Genomic DNA, 11,589 nt, shown 5'->3' with positions numbered 1-11,589 from the left:
TCAACTGGTAGCCATTATGGTTTCTTAATCGACTTCTTCAAGATAGTTGGGTTTTACCAATGTACACCTACCTGAATGCTCTCATCATGCAAGACATCTTTAGTTTTGGGTGGGAATTCAGGGCTTCCCTGACCTGTGTCTAATGTAAACATAGTGACTATCTTCTCTGTGCACACACTCTAGCACACATGTTCTAGATCACAATGGTATCAATGGTGATGGGAAGGACAAGCAAAGTACAAGGCAAGTGGGCCACTCAGGAAAGGCTCATGAGGCCATTGGGCCAACCTCAGAAGAGCAGGTTGGAGTCTTTATGAGGGAAGCTCTGAACTCAAGAGAAAGGGGCAAGTGCTTTGCTTAAGGCACAGTGGAAGGCCAGTGGTCATTTTATAAGGTCCAGAATTTCATGCCAGCTTCTCAGGCTGCTTTCCACGGCTCTAGACTCTGCCCAGATTCCAGGAGAGTCCATAACCAATGATACATGGCCAATATCCAAAAGATGGAGGGTGACAGACAAGATTTTTGGGTGCATCCCAAATATTTTCCATCTCTAGAGGGCTTTCTGTCCAATTAATAGGCAAAGCAGAGTCTGATGATATTTCCTCTTTAATATGCTTATTTCAGAACTCACATTTTGGAAGGTAATGTTAATGTTTATTTTCTTTAAAGGATTTTGTAATACTTGTAGCATCTTTCAATTCTTCCCCCCCCCCCCCCCCCATTTCACCATTTAAGCATCTATGTGAAGAGCGCTGTGTTGGGTGGTGTGGAAGACCCAAGGATGAAGAAGGAGAAGAGGATGTCAGTGGATGTTAAATACATAGCCGCTGTGTGCTGGGCATTGTGTTAAGCACTGTACACACATTCTCTTCTCAAGACATTCTGACGGACCTGCGGAGAGACATCACTCTCTCCTTTTAGGGAATGTGGTACCTGAGTCTTGAAGATGTTAAGTAACTTGCCCAAAGCCACACAGCTGGAAAGTGGGCAAGGCAAGCTCAGACTGGTTTCAAAACCAAGCAATCTCCCCCAGTAGAACATGAATCTTTCCCCCAAAGGATGGGCAGTCTAACAGAGAGATGAGGCAAATATACAAATAACAATTGTCAAAGGCAGACTATCAAAACTGCTGTGACAAATGTAAAAAAATATAGGGTTAAGGGTGTATAGAAGAAAAAGAGTCAAATTCTTTGAGTAAAGGATTTGGGGTTGGAAGATGTGCCGCGTGAATTTTCCCTTATAAGTTGAGTGGGGCTTGAAATGTTGGTCAGAAAGAAGGGCCATGTTGGCCATAATTAATTATGACATTTCCAAAATGCCAGGATGTCAAGGACTTGATCGTACACTGGATCTTCATGTTAAGACATGTCCACATTAAAGTCCCAAATCTGAAAACTGTTTAAGTTGAACTAAATGAAGTTTTCATTTGTGCAGGCCCAAATGTGACAAATATCAGCTATTTTGTATGGCTTAACCTAATTTATGGCTAGGCTGTTGTGTTTGCAAACAGAACTTCTGGATGTTAGAAAAGAAGCCCTATCTTTTAATTTTCAAGAAAATATTCAGGAACTCAATACACGGACATGGTAAGAAATCAAATAGTACTGAAGAACTCATGATGGAAAGAAATTGTACCCTTCTACATGCCTCCCTATCCTCAAACCCATTCTCTTGGGTGTCTGATTCAATCCAGTTTGGATTTTTGTTTTCTAGGGATTTCCTCCAGAACTCTAATCAATACGTATACTTTCTCTTCCTGTTTTCCCAGTTTAAGACACTCAGCAATTCTCCGCTCTTCAAGAGAAAGATTTTATTCACACTATCTCCCGCCTTTTCCCAATAACTGGGAGCTGTATATTTTTAGTTCTTCTACTGATAATCTATCATACCCTTTTTTAAGCCATTATGCTAGACTCTTCTGTATATCATGAGCCTATTAGCTCCCCCTACCTTTCCTCTACCCCAGTCACTTCACATACTCTTTGATCTTGACCTTTACTGCAATTCTGTCATGACTGTTATTATGTACTTCAACTTATGATATGGTACAATTAAGTGTCTTATGTGACTAAAAATTGAAAAGTGATAAACACAATTTATTTCGATAAACGGCCAGCTTAATACTGTATGCTACAAGGTTAAGTAGGTGCCAGGACTGGATTTTCTTTTCCACATGTCTAATGTCACACAGAGAACTTCTGGGCCACTGGAAGGAGGATGTTCCTAAGCATCAAGATCAAATGCCTTCTCTTCCCTACCATCAAGATTGTCCTAGTGTATAATTCAAATCGATAGATTTTTCATTTATCCTGTTGGCACTTGGCAGACCTTTCAATTTGAGGCCTGGGGTTTCTTCAACACTGGGAAATTGCCTTCTGGTTTTTTTCTTTGTTCATTTTTTCTCTACCATTTTTCTGTGTTCTCATTACTATTTGGAAATCTTAGTAGCCTATGTCACCTCTCATATAGTTGAACTGTATGAATTATCTCTCATGAATTGCTTCTCTATGTCTCTTATCTTTTCTTCACCAGCCTTCTCTATCTCTGCTCTTTATTCTGGAAAATGTTCTTGACTCTCTTTCAGACTTGTGATTGAAAACCTTAGTTCAGCATCATATATTTAATTTCTATGAGTTCCTTCTTGTTATCTTAGGATTCATTTTTCGTAGCTACCTAACTTTGATTTATGTATATAAACATCTCAAGTCAGAGAACACTTGCTTGTTTTTAATTCTTTTCTGATTCCTAAAATACTTGTTTCCTCCAATGTCAGTTTTTTCTCTTTGGATCTTTACATTCAGTGCTTATCATCCTCATGTGTATGCTGGATCTTGAATCTTATTTATATTTAAGGATGGAAGCCTGGGTAGGGTTTCTTGAGCTCTTATGTCAGTAATTCTGTTTTCAGATGGTGATATTGCTTAGGAATTGGGTCACTGGTAGAATACATAGATAGACAGGCCTTGCTTTAGGACACACAGGCAGAAAGTGGGCCATTAAGCTGGAGCATAAACATGCCAGACTAAAGAGAACGTCACTCTGGGGCTTCAATATCCATACTATTAGCCCTCATCCTCTAGGACAATCTGGCAATTTCTGCATAGAAGTGCTTTTGATTTTTTTTTTTTTTTAATCTGAGGATAAATAATGGGTGGCTATCTGTTTTTCTGCCAGATTGGAGGGGGTGGTGCATACCACTCATTCAGTTGCCCTGCCAGTATGTGTAAGCCCTTTCCCATAGATACTCTCTACTGTACCTGCTGCATTTGTTGGCTCCAAGCCTGGAGAGCAATAGGGCAGTCCTGTCTCCACCTCAGACCCCCTATAGCATATTCTGAAATGAAGATTCCTCTACTGTGTTTCATGCATGCCCATGATGACCACACACCATCTCTCTTCCAAAAATCTATTGAGAAATCTTACCCATTAAGGATTTCCACCTCTCCTTCCCTTCACTGTATGGATATGCTCAGCTCAACAGTCCAGATGGAATGTCTTCACTACCTTTCTAAGGAAGTGCTTCTTGGAGTCTCCAAAGCAGATGGGATGTTCTCCAAGAGCTCAAGCAAGACCTTAAATAACCTATCCGTTTTATAAACGAGGACAGTAAGGCACAGTAAAAGTGCTCATTTGCCAGAACTGAGCCAGGACCCAAAACCCATTTGCTTGCCCTTAAATCCAATGCCATTTTCATTATACTCTGATCTCTCTCATTATAGACATTTATCATCCAAATACAATAAATACCTCAAAAGAGTAAGAACAGAGGAAATCGGGAAAGGCAAAGGCGATATGAAGTCAGTGGAATATTGCTATAGTCTGTCCCCGGAAGTCAAATCACTCTTCCTCCATAGCTACCAGATTTATCTCTTTTGTCTTCTGCCTATTTACACTTTCCATCTTTGATGAGCTGCAAAACCTTGGGTGTGAATTCATGTCAAGAAGCATAGTGATGAAGGCGGTTTATGAGCTGTGAGCAGATTTATAACGTGAGAGTCATGGTGTTCGGGTCCCTTTCCTCTCTGTCTTATGATGAAGACTTGTTCTTGTTCTGTGGGCTTCTGTCAGCTGGAATACTTCCAATTTTTGCAGTCAATGATACAAGTTCTGTTTCTGGAGAACAGTTGTAAGAAGTACACAACTAAGTAACATTTACCTAATTGTACTGCTTGAGAGAGGAGAGAACAGTTCCCACCCATTGGGCTTTGGGGTCCTGTTGGGAAACTAAGAGAGGGTCCCACAAATCCAGCTCCTGTTATGGTTCCCCAGGTTTTATAATGAAGTCTTTTATAGAAATTGCCTTCTCCTGCGAGAGTTTCAATGCTGCTATTACAAAGGGAACTACTTATACTGAATGTGATTAAAACTTCTGTTCTTATGCGTTAATACAAACCATTTAATTCAGGGTTGGCATGGTCCAAAGTACTGAAATGATATCAAATATTTGGAGTAGATTATATTAAACAAATTCATTCAAGAATAAGCCAACATTAAATTTTACGGTATGCTGAAGTTGAGGAAGAAATCAGTTTGGGGGTACCTGGGGGTATCACTAAAAAGTGTCTAGTCCTGCCTGGTAGACCCACTGGGACCTGGGCAGACAAGCCTCTAGGAAGAACCTGATTTCTCAGGAGGAATGACGTCTACAGTGGAGCCTGAGCTTACGCTGAGGGCCTACCATCAGACTCCAGTCACTAATTTGGTCTGGGCTCCTCCCCCTAGAAATGCTTGAGTGATCCAATGTTTGTAAGGCACAGAAAAAATATGCTTAGATTTTGTCCCTCCATCTTATGCAGGTACACAGTGATTACAAGCCTAGATGAAACGACCCTAACCATCCAAGAACCTGTGAAGGCCAAGGAGGAAAATGCCCATGGAGGAAGAGAAATGAGAAACGAGGAGGGAGGTGTTCCCTGTGCAGGGCCCAGGATGATAACGGGGCAAGTGATGAGTGAAAATGGCCACAGTCCGCAGGCAGGGAGTAATGCGCAGAAAGGAAGCCCCAGTCCAATCTCTGCTAATATCTAACCACTTGACTAAGAGCAATTTACTTAAACTCTCTGTCCAATTTCAATTTATTTCCTTTAGCTGTAAAATGGGAATAAAAATACCTGCTCCCTGCCCCCTAGTGAAAACGAAATGGTATGCTAAATAAAAAGTACTCTAACAAATAAAATGTGCTATAAATGTTATGTGTTGGGACCACTGCTATTTAGCAACTTCACACTCAAGATTACACGGTGACTTACAGATACACTTCATTGGTTCAAAGTAATGTTAACTATGACACACAACAACAATAATAATGGGGCCTGCTGTTCTCCGAGTACTTTCAGGCTCATAAAGTACTCTCCCACGGTCTTTAATTTGAACCTTAAAACAACTCGGTGAAATAGGCTATGAAAATGTCCTGAGTTCCATTTCACAGCTGAGAACACAGAGGCTCAGAGAGGCCAGGGAGTTCATCCAAGTCTGCACAGCTGGTCAGTTCTAGAGCCAAAGCCCCAGCGTGGCCTTTTAATTCCAAGTTCAATATCCCTAATGCCCGAGTGGCAGAGTGGGCATTCTGGAGACCAAGAGAGTAAGAAGCTTCATTCCAGACATAAAACTGGTAGGTCAGACACTAAGATCAATGCAAGATGCTAATCAAAAATAGTGCCAAGCATTTGCCTACCGGAGGGATAGGAAGTCAAGAAGGAGAAGTTAATGTGTATGGGAATTATAGAAAGGTTTCACAGATTTAAAAAAAAAGAAAAGAAAAGAAAAGAAAAAGGAAAAAGGTCTGGGTTGAAATGTGAAGAATGGATCTCTTTGAATAGTTAGAGGCAAAGTGGGGCAGGGCTCTTAAGAAACAAGGAGAAGCCAAGGCACAAAGGCAGGGTAGTAGGAATACAGCTGCTCTGGTTAATCCAGGGTGTGGTGAGAGGGGGCAGGATTAGGGTTTCAATAGAAGTTCCCATTGGTTAAATGAGACCAGATCATAGAGCGCCTGTGGGTTAGCTGAGAGGTCTAGATTTGATCCAATAAGTAGATGGGAGCTATCATAGGTTCCTGAATGAGGGTGTGGCATTATATAAGCAGCATATTTTCTGGTAGGAATATGCTCAGTGTATTAAATGCACCCAGAAGCAAAGAGAGAAGCTAGATGTTTGCATTAATAAAGGCATAATCATGAAGTCCTGGGTTACAGTGTGGCAATGAAAATAAAAAGAAAGCTATAAATCGTAACAGCCAACTTGTTGATAATCTGAGCAAAGAATTATTCACTCAGCTACCATACTCCACATGACTCTCAGAAACATGACCAGCTTCTCTCAATCACATTTCCCCTTAGCCATGCTGCCAAGTGATCCAGAGTTGCCAAAGCAAAGGGTTCATTAAAAATCACATGAATTTGGGGCGCCTGGGTGGCTCACTCAGTTAAGCAGCCAACTCTTGATTTTGGCTCAGGTCATGATCTCAGTGTCCTGGGATTGAGCCCCACATCGGGCTCCAAACTCAGCGTGGAGTCTGCTTGTCCTTCTCCTTATGCTCCTTCCCCTGCTCTGTCTTGCTCTCTCTCTCTCTCAAACAGATAAATAAATAAAATCTTTAAAAAATATCACATGAATTTGTCAAAAAGATTCCTTATTTCATCCCTTGGTCTTCTATCCAAGAAGACTTCTCAGAAGTAAAACGGTTATACATCTGCGCAAACACCTTCGGGCTCATCTTCAGACCTTCCCAATGCAGTGAGTTATGGATTCGTGTCATATGAATTCCTGCACCTAAGTGTCAGAAGATGTTGTTCAAGAGTCACCTTTCATTGGACCCATATCACCTCCGAGGAGATGCAGGGGAAGATGAAGAACAGGGGCAAAGCAGGTGAGTAGCAGGTGCAAAGCCCCAGGTATGGAGCCGAGACGGCGAAGGGGCAGGCCATAGACAAGTATAACACTGGTGGTTGGAGAGCCTGGATCCCAATAACTTGATTGTCTGGTCCAACCAGATTCTCAGTGCTTGGCTCGGGCCTTTCCAGCACCTGGGATCTGAAGACGTGCTCAGAAGCAAAACAGGTTCAGGGTTGAAACGCATTCCCTTTTTTGGCCTGGCAGGCGTGTCTGTACACATGATCAGATTTGAACATAGCCACAGCCTCTATTTCATAAGTGAATTGTAATAAAGGCATCCTTCCCCTTTAAATTTCAATGGCTGTATCATGCTTTCCATTCCCTCTTCATTTCAGTGTGTGGGCATTACACACACACGCACACCCAGACACCTCACATGCTGTACCAACAGCTGCTTGCCAGTCAATGAAGTCACATTACTCTGTCATGGGGATGTGTGAAATAAGCCTCCTCACAGGAGGTAGGCAGAGGCATGCACGATGCAATCAGTGGAAACGGGATTCTTCTCTCTCCTGCGCCTGTTTTGTTGGCTCATTGAGCAGAGGAGTGAACAAGCTTCATTGGGTGCAGAAGTGTATTTAGGAAAAACCTTTTCTTTTTATTGTCACTATATGTGATAATAACTTCATGAGGCTGTCACCCTTAGATTCACGCTGGTTGAAGATACACGCTGGTTGGACAAAGCAGGCGCCCTGCTCGCAGAAAAATCCAACAGAACTGACCTTCTTTTCCCGTGGAAATGTCAACAGCAATTATACAACCAGCACTCCCTAGGCAAATATGCCAGAGCTAGTCTGAGGGCGACAAGGCTGCAGACAAGCTCAATCACCGCGAGGGTACCTACACCACCTCAAAGCATCTCTCTGGGAGCTGAGACTTCCAATGTGCCCCACCAGGCAGCTGTCACTGTGGCCAAGAGGAGCCCTGCCCGGGTGTTCCCACTGCTGCACACATGTACGGGCTAGCATTCCAGCAGAGCCACCTCTGCCCCAGACTCCAGCCACCCAGAAAGGGATGACCTGAACCAAGTACCCCAAGTTTAATTGCATTATTTCATAGCAATTTGGTCCTTGGTAAAAAAGAACTTTTGAAAGACAGATGTTCATTGTGGGTCAGATGCACTTGTCTCATGCCTAATGGTGTGCAAAACATTATTTGTCTCACCTGCCATCATTAGACTACCCACAAGGATTTCTCTGCCACCAAAGTCAAACCTCTGTCCAAAACCAACCAAGGCCAACAAGCAGGCTTGATTGTTTAAATAAGAAATAGACAGGGAGGGAAAAGCTACAGGACACAGGGATAGGATGAGACTCGGAAGACTAATTAACAGGACCAGGAGAAGGGAGTGTGACAGACTCTCACACACAAGTGAGCTGGCAGCCCTAACTAATTAGCAACAATTAATTTTATGGTAGGAGCAAGAACACATGTATTATGTTCTATAAAAGCTTAATAGCTGTCACCATAAATCACTCCCATCTCTCCCCTGAAATTCAACTTGCAAGCAGGCTGCTTTGAAATCTTTAGGAATTAACAATATAGAGCTGCTATGTCTTGGATCTTAATACAAAAAGTAACATGGTTTTTTCTCTGCCTCTTGGCCCTTGACTAATGTCAGCTGTTGTAACCGAGTTCGGCATCCACAGGCTCAGCTGTACCCGGCCCTGGACCAATTCTGATTGAGGGAGGCAAGAAATGAGCAGCCCCAGGCCTGCTTCGAAGGGCTCTGGGATGCACTGTGCTGCTCTAGATTGGACATCCTGTGCGGCCAGATGGGCTCCTTGCCTGAGATGGAAAACAGATCTTTTTCATCCATGCCTTCTCCTATTGATTGGAAGTGCCTCCATAAAGCATTATGCTGAGAGGATTGGGGGCTTAGTGGAAGAGTGCCATGATCAATTAGTAATGTCTGCTGGGCACAGGGATTAGAAATACTGCTGGGTTTGTTGTTGTTTTTTGAAGTTTTTTAGTTTTTTTAAATTTTCCATCATTTATTTAAATTACAGTAAAATACACATAACATAAAATGTATCATTTTAAAGTGTACAGTTCAATGGCATGAAGTACATTCACAGTTTTGCACAACTATCGCCAGAAATGGAACCCCTGGACCTATGAGGCAGTCACTCCCCATTTCCTCCCCTCCCCTCAGCCCATGGCAACCACTCATCTGTTTTCCATCTCTAAGGGTTTGCCTCAACTGGATAATTCAGATAAATAGAATCATACAATATGTGTGCTTTTGTGTCTGGTATCCTTTCACTTAACAGTGCTTTCAAGGTTCACCATGTTGTAGCAGGTATCAGCACTGTTATTTTTGATCACCCTGACTAGTCCTGTCTGTTGACAAGTGTCTCCTTCAGTTTCCTAAACAGCACCTCATATGTCTACTGAGCTAAGAACCCACCATGAAACCTAGCCAAGTCTTCCTAGGCCCCATCTTCTAATGGGTGCACCTCAAGGTTTCTCAACTTGATATAAAGCATCTATATAGAAAACTACAATATGCTTAACGGTAAATCTACCATTGTACTTAATGGTAAAAGACTGAATACACTCCCGTCAAGATCAGGAATAAAGGCAAGGCTCTCACCATTCTTACTCAACACAGTAGTGGAAGCGCCAGCCAGTACAATAGGCAAATAAAAGGAAGTAACAAGCACAGGATGGGAAGGAAAAAATAAACTATCTCTATTTGAAGAGGCCATGAAAGTCTATATAGAAAATTTTTTTTTAAAAATCTACAAAATAAAAAAACTCTTAGAATAAGTGAGTTCAGCAAGCTTGTAAGGATGCAAGTAAACATGAATTAAATTGTATTTCTAAGCCTAACAATGAACTGTGGACACCAAAATTTAAAATGCAATACCATCTTAAATTGCTCCTCCAAAACGAAATACTTAGGTATAAATCTAACATAATATGTGCCGGGATTATATACTGAAAACAATCTTGATGAAAGAAATCAAAGAAGATATAAATAAATAGAGAAACATACTATGTTCATGGATTGAAAACTCAACACAGTAAAGATTTCCATTCTCTCCAAATTAACACAATTCCTATCAAAATCCCAGTGAAATTTTTTGTAGATATTGGCAATATTGTTCTGAAAAATGTATATGGAAATGCAATATATAGGATAGCTAAAAATAGTTTTGAAAAGGAAGAAGAATGAGAAGAATCAGTATATCTGATTTCAAAACTTACACAGCTACAGTCATAATGGCTATGTGCTACTGATGGAGAGATAGATATGTAAATTAATGGTTAGAATAGAGAACCCGGAAATAAACCCACACAGCTATGCCCAACTGATCTTTGAAAAGCATGAAAACACAATTGAGCAGAAGGAAAGATAACTGTAGTGGGTTGAACAGTGGCCTCAAAAAGATACGTCTTGCAACCTCAGAAGGTGACCCTATTTGGAATAAGAGTCCTTGCAGTTATAATTAAGGTAAAGATTTCAAGATGAGGTCATCCTGGGTTCAGGTGGGCCTTAAATCCAATGATGAGTGTCCATATACAGGACAGAAACAGAAGGCATAGAGAGTGTGCCCATAGAGAGGGAAAACAGCACGTGAAAATGGAGCCAGAGATTGGGAGGTGATGGGTCTATAAGCCAAGGAACACAAGCATTAGAAAAGGCGAGGAAAGATGCTCTGCTAGAGCCATTAGACGGAGCACAGCCCTGTCAACATTGATTTCGGACTTCTGACTTGCAGGAATGTGAGAAAATACATTTCTGTTGTTTTAAACCACCATGTTTGTGATAATTTCTAGGAAACTAGTAGCCTTTCAGCAAATGGGGCTTGAGCAATTGGACATCCATGGGCAAAAAGACCCCTGAACCATGACCTAAGTCTTGCACCTCATACAAATACCAACTAAAAACTGAATTATGGACTTAAACGTAAAACATAAAACTATAGGACTTTTTAGGGGGAAAAAACTAGAAAGAAGACAATCTTCAGGATTTATGGCAAGACAAAGCTTTCCTAGATTTGACACCAAAAGCATGATCCACAAAGGGAAAAATTAATAAACTGGACTTCATCAAAAACAAAAGCTTTTGCTACAGATCCTATTATAAGAGATGAAAAGACCTAAAAATTTGCAAGCCACATATCTGATAAAGGACTAATACCTGGAATACATAAAGAATGCTCAAAGCTCAACTTAAGAAAACAACTAACAATTCAGTTCGAAGATGGACAAAAGGTATGAAGAGACATTTCACGGAAATGCATACGGATGGCATAAGGCAACCGAGCACACGAAAGGTATTCGAAATAATTAGTCGTTAAAGGAACGGGAAGTGAAACCCCAAGGAGATATCACTACACACCTATCAGAATGGCTGAAACAAAATTTGTGGCAACACCAAAGGCTGGCAAGTGTGTGGAGAAGCCAAATCACTCATCTATTGCTGATACAAATGTGAAATGGTACAGCCATTCTGGAAAATATTTTGGCAGTTTCTTTTAAAAAACCTTAATATGCAACTACCATTCCATTCAGCAATCGCATTCCTGGGCATATATTCTAGAGGAATGGAAACTTATGTTCACACAATGTACATAAATGTTTATAGCAGCTTTATCCATAACAGCTTAAAATGGGAAACAGCCTAGATGTCCTTCAATAAGAGACTGGTAAGCAAACTCGGCTACATCTGTACCCTGGGACACCACTC

Source organism: Mirounga angustirostris, unplaced genomic scaffold, assembly GCF_029215605.1.
Source record: "Mirounga angustirostris isolate CCGP_5_RB_7025 unplaced genomic scaffold, mMirAng1.0.hap1 SCAF_15, whole genome shotgun sequence".
Lineage (NCBI taxonomy): Eukaryota > Metazoa > Chordata > Mammalia > Carnivora > Phocidae > Mirounga > Mirounga angustirostris.
The sequence above is the reverse complement of the archived record's forward strand: the minus strand, read 5'-3'. Positions refer to the sequence as shown.